Consider the following 13,514-nt stretch of genomic DNA (forward strand, 5'->3'; position numbering starts at 1 on the left):
CCAGGAAGACTACCAGGTGGAATGTTTCCTGTGAAGAAATAACAAACTGGGGAAAATTCCTGGGTAAACTGTTAAAATAAGCTTCAAAAGAGGAGTGGGCCAAATATACCAGATGTGAATATGGTTTCACACACTCCCTAAAAATTTAGTGAAGCATTGTACTGACCATGGTTCTATTTTGCATGCCTTGATATGAAATGCAATCATTACTCTGTGACTCCAGAGATGAAATGCCAGTGTATTTCTGGAGGGAAATGACACAAAAATCTACACAAACCAGTCTTGTACGATGATAAAACATTGGGACAATGGTACAGGAGACTAAGATTTAAAATAGGCTTCAGCTCACCGATTACCCAATGCAGTGATCACCGGAGTAGAAGTGAGGTAAATATCACAACAGATACAGGAAATATCCTGTGTGATAGATTCATTATATGTAAGTGCTGAACATTTTTATCATGCAGAGTTTCTTGTTCTTTTTTTCATGTTAAAAAATATCTGTGATGTCCCTAACAATGTATTTATGGGTGTTGAAATTATTCCATTAAAATTAATGGAATAAAGTCACTTGCTGTTTGGCGAGTTGGATTGTCAATCATGACAAAGTGTGAATGAATGCATCAGTGGAACACAGTAGACACTATGTGGAAAAGAAACTATACAACTTGTGGTTGAGAAGTGGATGGGAATGTTGGGAGAGATAAAGTTAGCAGTGGCATTATCTAAAAGGAAATGTTGTGAAGAAGGTGGCACTGTGGCTCAAAGTAACTGAGTGATAGCGTGAAGCCTAAAATCTCAGGAGGAGCATGTACACCCTGAGTGGAAGCCTCACAACTGACAAATATTTATATTCATTACCTGACTTATGAAATAGTAACTCTTGTATATCAGCTTTAGAATAAAATACAAAATAATAATGAAAATGAAACTGATAAAAAACTGGGAAGACTGAAATTTTAACATCTGTCATTTCACAGAATCCATAAACTACAACAAATACATTTGTAGCTTGGTGCCAGTGGCTCTCTCCTTTAGTTCTAGGTACTCAGGAGGCTGAGATCTGAGGATCATGGCTTGAAGCCAACAGACTTTGAAAGTTTGTGACCCTTACCTTTCATAAATTACCGAAATAGCTGGAAGTGGCTCAGATGTTCATGGGATAGAGTCCTAGCCTTGAGCACAAAAACTCAGGGATAGTGCCCTAACCCTGATTCAAGCAACAAGACAGACAAAAATAATTAAAAAACATACATACATACATACATATATACATACATACATACATATAAGAAATCTGTAGATCAATGAATAAATTATTAGTAAAACAATTTAGGCTCTCCCAGGTTACTGCAGATAAAATCAATCTAGGAAAGAGTGAGGTTTCCAAGTTCCCTTCAGGAAACATTATTGCCACCCTGATTCAAATTACAACATGCAGAGCAGGAAATGTTGTAAAGCTTAGATAAAGAGGATGCTAAAGTCTTCTTACCTCTTCCTATCTCATGTTCCTGTCAAGGCTGAGAGCTGCACAATGCTGGCTCACGAAGCACAGCTTCCTGGAGGCAGCCAGGCATTGTGGATAGGGTGTTGTGCCCAGCCTTGACTATGAAACATACCAGGGTTATGAGGCCAGTGTGATGATACCAGACCCTCTGGGTGCAGCAAAAGCAGTATGGAAATGAAAGTTCTTCCTAAACTTGTACACATATAGATAACACAAGCAGTGTGAGTAAAGCTACTCAGAAAATAGGTGCACACTAAACCTCAAACAACCAGATGGAGAGAAATAGTAAGGAATAGGGGATAAATTAACTAGAGACTAAAAATACAGTTTATGTAAAATCAACAAAACAATAAGTTGCTCTTTTAGGGAAAAAACAATAAAACTTACAAATGACTATCTAAATTAAAAAAGAAAAGATGAGACTCAAATGAACAAAATCAGAGATGCCAATGCAAACATTGCAAAAAACCACCAAGAAATCCAAAAGATAATGAAGGGCTCTTTTCAAAACCTACACTGTAACAAGATGGAAAATCCAGTAGAAATGCATGTAACCTTCTTCATCTCCACCAAGATTAAAACCATTTGAATAGGCCTATAATACCCAATGACATTGACAGTCCAAACAAGGAAAATCTCAGGAACCAGGGGATTTTTGTCTCATTTTGTAAGAATTTTCAAGCTGAAGTAACAGTGTTACTCATGAAACTAGTCCACGAACTAGAAGCAGACGGATCATGTCCAAACTCATAACATTAGCGAGTGGAGATCGCTGAGTTCCCGCACCTTCTTTCCTTATGCAGACTTGTTTTCAATTTTCCCCATTCAGAACAGCATGAACTGTAGATTTGTCATGCCTAAACTTTGTGATGTTGATGCATGTCCCACTCTCTTCCCAATCCTTTCAAAGCTATTTTTTTAAAATGAAGTGATGTTGAGTTCTGTCAAAGTCTTTTTGTGCATGTATCGATACAATCATGCTATTTCTATCCTCTTTTAAAAATGTTTTGGAGGGATGTAGTTAATGTCAGTGTTTAATCTCAGAATTTATTTCTTTAGTTGCTGTATTTCTGACTTGTATATATTTGTTTTATTTTTGGTTTTATTTTTGATGTTTAAGTAGTTGGACAGAGGAGTTGCCTTCCCACAAAGTACTATAAGAGTGAGATGACTTGACCAATGTCATCTTTCTTCTCTACATGTCATATGGTATTTGTAGAGTTGCTCCTCTTTGTATTTGAGGCCACTAGTGTTTGTTCCTTCTGAAAGTCCTGACCATCTTCAATACTGAGGGTTTTTATTTTAGAGAAGACTGTTTGTTCATTTTATTTTTCATCTTTTTTCTCCACTTGTCATAAGGTATTTGTAGAGTTGTTACTCTTTGTATTTGAGGGCAATAGTGTGTGTTCCTTCTGAAAGTCCTGACCATCTTCAGTACTGAGGATTTTTATTTTAGAGAAGACTGTCTTTTCATTTTATTTTTCAAGTGAGAATATTCAATTTTTTTTGTGGTCATGGGGCTTGAACTCTGGGCCTGGTCGCTGTCCCTGAGTTCTTCAGCTAAAGGCAAGCACTTGAGCCACAGCACCACTGCCAGTTTTCCAGTGGTTAATTTTAGATAAGAGGCTTATGAACTTCCCTGCATGGGCTGGCTTAGTACTGGAATCCTCGAATCTCAGATTCCTGAGTAGCTAGGTTTATAGGTATGAGGCACTAGTGGTGCCCGATTAAAATTGTTATGTTTTAGATGATGTGCAGAGGGGTTCATGTTTCACATTACACTTAAAGAGAACAGTTCATTTTGGATAATGTTACCCCTTCCTACAATCTCTCTCAGTTTTTTTCTCCCATTCCCAACCACAAGTTGCATACTTCAGTTCCACACATTGCCTAAAGAGTACCAATGCTGGATTTGTTTACACTTTGTCCTCCATTTTGGGGAGACTACAATAACTTCAAGCTCCTTGCACATGACAACTCGGTTGTAAGTAGTTCTTGTCCTCCTTGTTCGTATTTGGGAGGTTTTATTATATATTAAAACTTATTGAAGCTGGGTGCCAGCTTCGCACTGTTAAGATAGCTTCTCAGAACCTGTGATCTGAGGATCACAGTTCAAAGCTAGACTTAGCAGAAACTCAGTTGTGAGTCTCTTACCTGCATTTAACCAGCAAAAAGCCACAGGTAGAGCTGTGGCTCAAGTGGGAGACTGCCAGCATTGATAAAACAAAGCTCAGGCACAGGGCTGGGAAGGTGGCTCAGTGGTAGAGCGCTTGCCTTGCATGCATGAGGCCTTGGGTTCAATTCCCTAGCATCACATAAGCAAAAAAGAAAAAAGCCAGAAATGGTGCTTTGGCTCAAGTTGTAGAGCACTAGCCTTGAGCTGAAGAGCTGAGGGACAGCACCCAGGCCCAGAGTTCAGGCCCCATGACCAGACCAAAAAAAAAAAGCTCAGGCACACAAACTTGGTCCTCAGTTTAAGCCCTAGACCAGTACAAGAACAAAACAACTAAACAACAGCAACAAAGAAAACTCAAAAAAATAAACAAACAATACAAAACCCTAAAACGTTCATGAAATGGCTTCTCCAACAATTTTGCTAACTAAGAGGAAAAATTTGGGAATTCAGCCGATTCAAGCAGAATTTCCCTGCTAACAAAACATGATAAGAACACTATTCCTGTCAACCAAACTAGAAAATGGTAAAGAAATGTAGTTGAGATACTCATCCCAAAGTCTCAGAAATATATGTGATAATATACTAGAAATATCACACATGACAATAAGGCTGATTTTATTCCAAGGATGCAAATTAGCTCAACATATACAGACAATAAATATTAAGGTCCAAAATAAAATCTAGGACTAAAATACTATCAGTGGAGCCAACTGCATATATCGACCATGATCAGGAAGGATAACAGGGCGAGTAGACTTCAAACTAGGTTGAGTGTCCAGTGGTAGGATAGGGGACTTGTGGAGCATCAGATGATGAGAAAAAGTGTTAGATAGCGAGTTCCAGACATAGTCTTTGACCAAAAACAGAAAATAGGATAAAAATACCCAATGTCCAGAGGGCTTCACACTGAACAGCACTCCTTTTCCTCATGACACTTCTTCAGAAAGTCCAGTGGTGATGGATGACAAGACCTGCAGGGTCTTACTCTCTCCACGGCCCTATCTTGGAAGATTTCCTTTGTTGTCTAAATCAGAACACTGATCTCCATTGTGCCTTTGCCATACTGCTTGTCACAGAGTAGAGTCATGGAGATCATAAGATGGAAGAATATGTCTCATCATGTATACACATCTCTCCGTTGACTGCATCCTAATTGTCATTGGTTGTCTCCTTCTTTGTCACTAGCTGCAATTTTCTTTGTTATTCGCCGCAAGCTCCACTCTTTTTTCTTTTTTGCCAGACCTGGGGCTTGAACTCAGGGCTTGGGCATTGTCCCTGGGCTTCTTTTGCTCAAGGTTTGCACTTAAGCCATAGCACTATTTCTCGCTTTTCTTGTGATTAGTTGAAGTAAGGGTCTCACTAACTTTTCTTCCCAGGGTGCCTGAGAACCAAGGTGCCTTCTGAGTAGCTAGGATTATGGGCATGAGACACCTGTGCCTGTCTCTGGCTGTGTTCTTTGGCCACATGATGTTTCTTCGGTGGCTAGATGCTACTGTGTCATTGGAGAACCAGCATTCTTAGAGTGATAATAAAATTCCATATAACAAACAGCACTGTTAGTAGGAAGGGAACATGAGTAAGAACTACATTCTCTAACCACTGTGTTATAGGAACAGAAATGTTTTTAATTTTAATAGTGTACAGAAAATGTATTTCATTTGTCCCACTAATGATCTGTTAAGTATAAGCAATAGAACCCTTTTGTGCAAACTTACACACACAAGCACCTCAGCCTTTAAGAATTACAGCATCTCTGAACTTGAACAACACTTCAGGTGTTCAGTACACACAATTTATTCCTCAGATATATTATTAGGAACTTAACGGCTTTGAAGAAATTTTGGCTGTCCAATCAGCTGTTGAATGCTTTATGACAACCAGTACTTCCTATCAACGAGAAGGAGAGTTTACATTTGGAAAGAATTTTATTTTTCTTCATTAGGACAAAAGGACAAACGGTTGGGTAGCATGATGATAAAATACAAATGATCACATCCAGTGTTGGGATTTTCACTGGCGTGTAAAAGGAATAAAAGTTTGCGATGTTGTGGGAGCAATAGAAGAACACAAAACTGCTGACTAACAGGAAGATGGTGTGGGTGGCCTTTTTCTCAGGTGCTGACTGGGAAGCAAGCCTGGGACTATGGAGGTGCCGGGCTGTCTTGTGGTGTTGGTACAGGAGGCTCACCATATAGAGGATGGTGGTGAGCATGAGGATAACAAACACAAGATCTTGAAATAATAAGATAGAGATGAAATACCATGATCTATTATCTTCTATCAGCTGCATCTCACAATCTGCATTGTAAATCCCGGGACCAACCAATGTGAAATTGCTTTTGGCTTTCATAGCTGTAATGACTGGGAGGTAGATGAACATATTGATGACCCAGAAAAAGAGGAAAGAAGGGAAAATCCACACTGAAGACTTAGATTTAAGCCACACCCACTGGACATGGCTAAAGCTGATGGTGATGGCCTGAAAAGCACTGAGGAGTGAGGTGGTACTGATGGCCAGTCCCCGGGGTGACTCTGAAAAGGTACACCACCACTTTGCAGCCCACAGTTTCCAGAAATTGCTGGATTCTGAAGCATGCTATGATGTCTGGTAACATTGTGAAGGTGAGGTTCAGGATGTTGACCACAGTCAGGTACATGAAGATGGTATCGATGGGCTTCTTCAGATGACGTTGGAATAAAAACATGTACAGATAGAGCATGGAGAGCAGGGAGTTCCCCATGACAACAACATACAGCTGGGCTATGAGGAAAAGCCCCCATATTGATGCACCTGAGAACATCGCTAAGGTGTTTGTGAGGTATGATGCATAGATAAGCAGGGAGTCTATACAGGAGAGAAAAATCAGCATACTGGATTATGGATCCATTCCAAATTGAGCTTCACAAAAAATATTGAAGATCAAAATCAGTTTCAGGCACAGGGGTGGCCCTTCTGGAGTGGGATGCCAAAGACAAGAGATCTATAAGACAGAAATGGTTGAGATTATAGAAAACAAACCCTGTCTCACACCATGGGTCCTAGTGCCTTCACTAGGAGAACCGTGGGCCTGTGGTACACAGGAATTTGCATATTATGATTTCTTTGGTCTCCATATTATTATATATGCTCTCTGTATGTGTGTGTTTGTGTGTGTGTGTGTGTGTTTGAAGCCTTGTAGCTTGATCTGAGGGCCTGAATGGTACTCTGTATTCTTTTATTATTGCTAAATGCTAGGAGCTTCATTTCCATCTTTATGCTGATTAATTGGAGATAAGTCTCATAGACATTCCTGACTTTGCTGGCTTCATATCATGATCATCACATTTCAACTTCCTGAGTAGCTAGGATTATAGGTGTTAGCCACCAGTATCCAGTTACAATCTCTCATTTGAAAACACATCTAATCAGTATTACATAAGAAAGGTAAGGGACTGACCATTAGTTCAAGCTCCAGCATTCGCAAACAAATGTTTACCATCCCAGGAAGTTTTCAGGTAAAATGCTTCCTGTGAAGAAATGACAAAGTGGGGAAAATTCCTGGGTAAAATTTTAAAATAAGCTTCAAAAGAGGAGTAGGCCAAATATACCAGATGTGAACATGGTTTCACACACTCCCTTAAAACTCAGTGAGGTGCTGGGAAGGTGGCTTAGTAGTAGAACACTTACCTTGCATGCATGAGGCCCTGGGTACCATTCTTAGCACCAGATAAACAAAAAGAAAAAAGCTAGAAGTGGCGCTTTGGCACAAATGGCAGAGAACTAGCTTTGAGCTGAAGAGCTGAGGTACAGTGCCCAGGCCCAGAGTTCAGGACCCACGATCGGAGCCAAAACAAAACAAAACAAAACAAAACTCAGTTAAGCATTGTAGTGACCATGGTTCTATATTAGCATGCCTTGATATGAAATGCAGTCATTATCATGTGATTCCAGAGATGAAATGCCAGTGTATTTCTGGAGGGAAATGACACAAAAGTCTACACAAACCATTCTTGCACTATGATAAAACACTGGGACAATGGAACAGGAACCTAACATTCAAAGTAGGCTTCAGCTCACTCATTACCATATGCAGTGGTCACTGGAGTAGAAGTGAGGAAAATATAGCAATAGATATAGGAAATCTCCTGTGTGATAGATTCAGTATATGTAAGTGGTGAACATTTTTTATCATGGAGAGATCTTGTTCTTGTTTTCATGTTAAAAAATATCTATGATGTCCCTAACAATGTATCTATGGGTGTTGAAATTTTTCCATTAAAATTGGTGGAATAAAGTCACTTGTTGTTTGGAGAGTTGGTCAATTATGAGAGAGTGTAAGTGAATGAATCAGTGGGCCACAGTAGCTACTATGTGGAAAAGGAACTATACAACTTGTGGTTGAGAACTGGATGGGAAGATTGGGAAAGGTAAAGTTAGCAGTGCATTATCCAAAAGGAAATGTTGGGAAGAAGGTAGATCAAAGTAGCAGAGTGCTAGCATAGAGCCTAAAATCTCAGGAGGAGCATGTACACCCTGAGTTGATGCCTCACAACTGACAAATATTTATATTCATTACCTGACTTATGAAATAGTAACCCTTGTATATCAGTTTTATAAATAAAACTACAAAATAAGAATGAAAATGAAACTGATAAAAACTGAAATTCTAATATCTGTCATTTCACAGGATCCATAAACTATAACAAAAACGTTTGTAGCTTGTGCCAGTAGCTCTCTCCTATAGTCCTAGGTACTCAGGAGGCTGAGATCTGAGGATAATGGCTTGAAGCCAACAGACTTTGAAAGTTTGTGACCCTTACCTTTCATAAATTACCAAAATAGCTGGAAGTGGCTCTGTTGCTCATGTGATAGAGTCCTAGCCTTGAGCACAAAAACTCAGGGACAGTGCTCCAGCCCTGATTCAAGCCACAAGACAGACAAAAACAATTAAATAAACATACATACATACATACATACAAGACAACTGTAGGTCAAAGAATAAATTATTAATAAAATAATTTAGGCCTCTCCCAGGTTACTGCAGATAAAATCAATCTAGGAAACAGTGAGGTTTGCAAGTTCCCTTCAGAAAACATTATTGCCACCCCGATTCAAATTACAACATGTATAGCAGGAAATGTTGTAAAGGTTAGGTAAGGAGGATGCTAAAGCCTTCTTACCTCTTCCTACCTCATGTTCTTGTCAAGGCTGAGAACTGCACAATGCTGGCTCACGAGGCACAGCTTCCTGGAGGCAGCCTGGCATTGTGGATAGGCTGCCTGTACCCAGCCTTGACTATGAACCATACCAGGGTGATGAGTCTTCTCCCAATGGACATCAATAAATGTCACCTGCTGGCTGGTTGCCTTGTTTACAAACTTCAATCTGATGTCCCCACAGGACATGCAAAACTCTCTCCCAAGTACCAAGGCAATCTCTGAGAAAACATATTAATTTGATTACTTAGATCAAAGAATTACAACTTCAAGATGTGTGTTTTTTCCAAGTCAAACCCATCAGAAAGTAAACTTCAGGATGTTGCTGGTTATTAAAAGTTAGTTCTCACAGCCTTGGGGACATACTGAGTGGAACCCAGAGCGCTCTCTGTCTTCCCTGCTGGGTGCTGTGGCTCTGCAGTGCACGGAATCTGGTGCGCCAGCTTTGTAGGGCTCCTGTACCCTACAGCATGAGAGTCAGGATTCTAATGCACAGGCTGTGCAACAAGGTTTTCTCTGGTCCAAAGCTCTGGACACATATTGATAAGCCATATAAAAAATAAGAACAGAAAATTTCCCTAACTCAATGAGGAATCTCATCCACCTGGTAGAGATATATAGAACCCATCCCAGACAGGTTGCCAGAAGAAATAACACTAGACCCATCAAAGTGAAAACACTGATCTTCAAAACAAGAAATCATTTTTAAATTCAGCAAACCAAAGAAGTAACTTTATTACAATAGAAAAGAGTTGAAAATGACTGCAGATTTCTCCATACCAACTGAATGCAAAGAGAGCCTGGAGTGGTATAAGGCAACCCCCAAATGAGAACAAATGGCACCCCAAACTGGTGTAACCAGCCTGGGTAAAAACCACATTAGTTAGTGAAATGCAAACCTTCCACGACAAACAACAACAGCAAAAAGAATCCATAGAATTACATCAGAACTACAAGACTTAATGAAGGAGAGTCTACAATCAGAAAATAGAAAACAATCAAAGTAAACACAACATTATATAAAAATCACTACACTATGAATAAATACAAAAATTCAATATATAGAATTGAATAAAGATCATTAGAAGGCTAGTAACTACCAAAGAGGAAAAAAGCACACGAAAGGAAAATAACAGGATGGCTGGAACAATGACATAGTTCTCCATAGTGACATTCAACATCAATGGGTAAACTCCCCATCCTAAAGATGTAAGCAGTATATTGGAAAAAAATACAAAACAACTATAACAACAGAAACTCATCACACAAAGAAAAAAAAATGTAGAGCTATAAGATGTACAAAATTCATCATGCAAATGTATCTTGCAAGAAAGGCAGAGTAGCCACATTGTCATCTGATAAAATATATTCCTTATTAAAATCAATACAAAGAGAGAAATAAGACCATCACATATTAACAAGTACATGATCCACAAAGAGGAAATCATAGTGGATAATTTTTGTCCACCAAACCATGGAAGACATAAAGACATTAAACAAATACTCTTAGCCTCACAGAACCTCATAGACCCTAACACAATAATAGTGGGAATTTTTAACACCCCACTTTCATCAAAAGATAGGTCAACCAAACAAAAATCAGCAAAAAAGCTTCTGAATTAAACAACTCCATTACTCAAATGGACATAGAAGCCCTTTAGAAAGTACTTTACCCAACAAGCACACAACTCACATTGTTTCAGCAGCACATGATACATTTTCCAAAATTACCCATATTCTAGGACACAAAGTCAGCCTGAGTAAAAACAAAAGGATGGAAATAACTCTTGGTATCTTATCTGATCCCAATTCAACTGTTCCTAAACAACAGAACACTACTGAAACACTCCAACATACAGTGACTGAATAAGACATTACTGAACAATAGGTGGGAATTCACTGAAAAATATAACACTTCATACCATACCCTCTGGGTGGAGCAAAAGCAGTATGGAAAGGAAAGTTCTTAGTGTAATTGTATAGATATAGATAAGACAAACATTGTGAGTAAAGCTACTAGGGAAATAGATGTACACCAAACCTCAAACAACCAGATGGAGAGAGTAGTAAGGAATAGGGCATAAATTAACTAGAGACAAAAAATACAGTTCATATAAAATCAACAAAACAATAAGTTGCTCTTTTAGGAAAAAAGACACAATAAAATTTACAAATGACTACCTAAATTAATGAAGAAAAGAAGAGACGAAAAATGAACAAAATCAGAGAAGCCAATGCAAACATTGCAAAAATCCACCAAGAAATCCAAAAGATAATGAAGGACTCTTTTCAAAACCTACATTCTAACAAGATGGAAAATCCAGTAGAAATGTACGCAAACTGCTTGAGCTCCACCAAGAAGATTAAAACAATTTGAATAGGCCCATAACACCCAATGACATTGACAGTCCAAACAAGGAAAATCCCAGGAACCAGGGGATTCATGGCTGATTCTGTAAGACTTTTCAAGTTGAACTAGCAGTGGTACTCAACAAACTGATCCATGAACTAGAAGCAGAAGGATCATTTCCAAACTCATAACATCAGAGAGTGGAGATCGCTGAGTTCCCTCACCTTCCTTCCTTATGCAGACTTGCTTTCAATTTTCACCATTCAGGACAGCTTCAACTGTAGATTTATCATGCCTAAACTTTGTGATGTTGAGGCATGTCCTGCTCTCTTCCCAATGCCTTCAAAGCTTTTTTTTTATTTTTTTAATGAAGTGATGTTGAATTCTGTCAAAGTCTTTTTGTGCATGTATCGATACAATCATGCTACTTCTATCCTCTTATAAAAATGTTTTGGAAGTTCCGGGAAGATGGCGGAGGAGAAGCTGGAGGCTAAACAAGCTCTCACATAGAAAGCAGTTTTAGAGTTCCAGTGAACAGTCCTTAGCCAGAGGATCACACCAAGTGTGCCCTCACAGGACAGAGAGTTAGGCCAGAGAGAGAAAATACAGGCAACGAAACAGTCCTGAGCTCTTGCCAGCAGATGCCATGGTAGCGGCAGCGGTGGCGGCGGCAACTGCAGCTGCCATACCTGAATCACAGAGAGTCTGGGACCAAGGAGCCAGACGCTGCGGGCGAGAGGATTCTACTCAACACCAGCAAGATCCGCAAAGGAGCAGACATCTTCATCCTGCAGTTCACAGACCAGAGATGACCCAGGAACCAAGACTTGGCATGAGTAGAAGCCTAATGTCCTCACTCCTTCTCAGGGAGCAGAGGAGGGAAGGCCACTCCTCCCCCACCCTCCCAGTACCGGAGATCTCCATCTTGGATACTGACAAAGCTTGGTGGAGATGCTAGCTCCAACTCAGGCCTTGGAATAAATCTAGAGTCATCTAGCAGGTCACAAGAGCCTAATCTGACGTGCCAGACTCAGCTCCACCCAGGGAAAAGTCACCCAGCTTGGGCGCCAACCCCAGGAGTGGTTTTCTTCTCTGGGTAATCAGAGCCAGAGGCTTCCCTTCCCTTTAGCAGCCTTGACAATCAATTGAAATTCAGTAAACAGAAACCCGGAGATTGGCACCAGGCTGGGCTCTGTGAGTTTCTCACAAACCAGCCAGAGAGAAAAGCTACTGTTTGCTGAAAGTCCTCAACTCTACCCAGAACCTAGACTCATCACAGCATCTCCAAACTCGAGGAAAAAGCCATCTCCCTTTTGTGATACTCAAAGCAGATCTCCCTCCCATTGAACTAACCTGGGAGGAGGATCACAGTGCAATTTTCTGCCTGTTCAAAGGAACTGACTTAGGTAATGAACCAAGCCACAGGACCACAAGCAGACCAGAGACTCCAACAAGAGGCTGGTTATGGACAAAAGGGAGACATAGGATTTTTCCCAGGTCTCCCAAAAAAATCAAAGAACATTTTTTTGTCGTACCTTCTATAAAATTTTTACCTTTTTTGAAAAAAATTGGTTTCTAGTAATTTTTTTTCCCTCTTAGAATTTTATTTTAGGGGAATAAGTGTGTGTGCATTTTTCTTTTTTTTTTCTTTTCTGTTTCTGTTTTATTTTGTTTTTGTTTAGCTCTACTGAACTTCTGATCTTTTTTCTTTCTTTCTTATCCTTTTCACCTGCTCATTTCTTTCATTCTTCTTTATGTGACTTAATTGCTGTTCTGCACATCCTCAGATAAACCCGTAGTCGATTGTTAGACCTTATCTCCCATTGTGTACACACTTAATCCACAAATTTCTCAGTTCAAAACCTCTTAGACTTAAATTCCTTAATAGAAGTACTACCTCTTTATGCCTATCGAATATTTTAAGTATTCGTATTTTTAAGTTTTTCACATCTCTTTATATCCCTGCCCTTCTCTCATTATATTCATATTCTTCTCTGAATGGTCTGTTTTCGATTCTGTATAATATTTTTAATTTTTACTTTTCTATTTTTTCTGGTATCTTTTTGTTCCTTCTCTTCTTTTTTTCTCTCTCTCTACTTTCATCCTATCCAACCTATTTCCTGCTTTGAGATTAGGACTTAGTTAACACTCCCTGTGCTTCCCAAATCACTCTATTCCTATTTTTACCCACATCTCTTCCTAAAGCTAAAAATTTCTGGTTTACCAAATTCTTCTTTGCAGTTCCTAGCCCACTAATATATAGTTGTTTGATGTTGAATAGATGT

This window comes from Dipodomys merriami, unplaced genomic scaffold, assembly GCF_024711535.1.
Source record: "Dipodomys merriami isolate MVZ:Mamm:240054 unplaced genomic scaffold, mDipMer1.0.p SCAF_57, whole genome shotgun sequence".
NCBI classification, from domain to species: Eukaryota; Metazoa; Chordata; class Mammalia; order Rodentia; family Heteromyidae; genus Dipodomys; species Dipodomys merriami.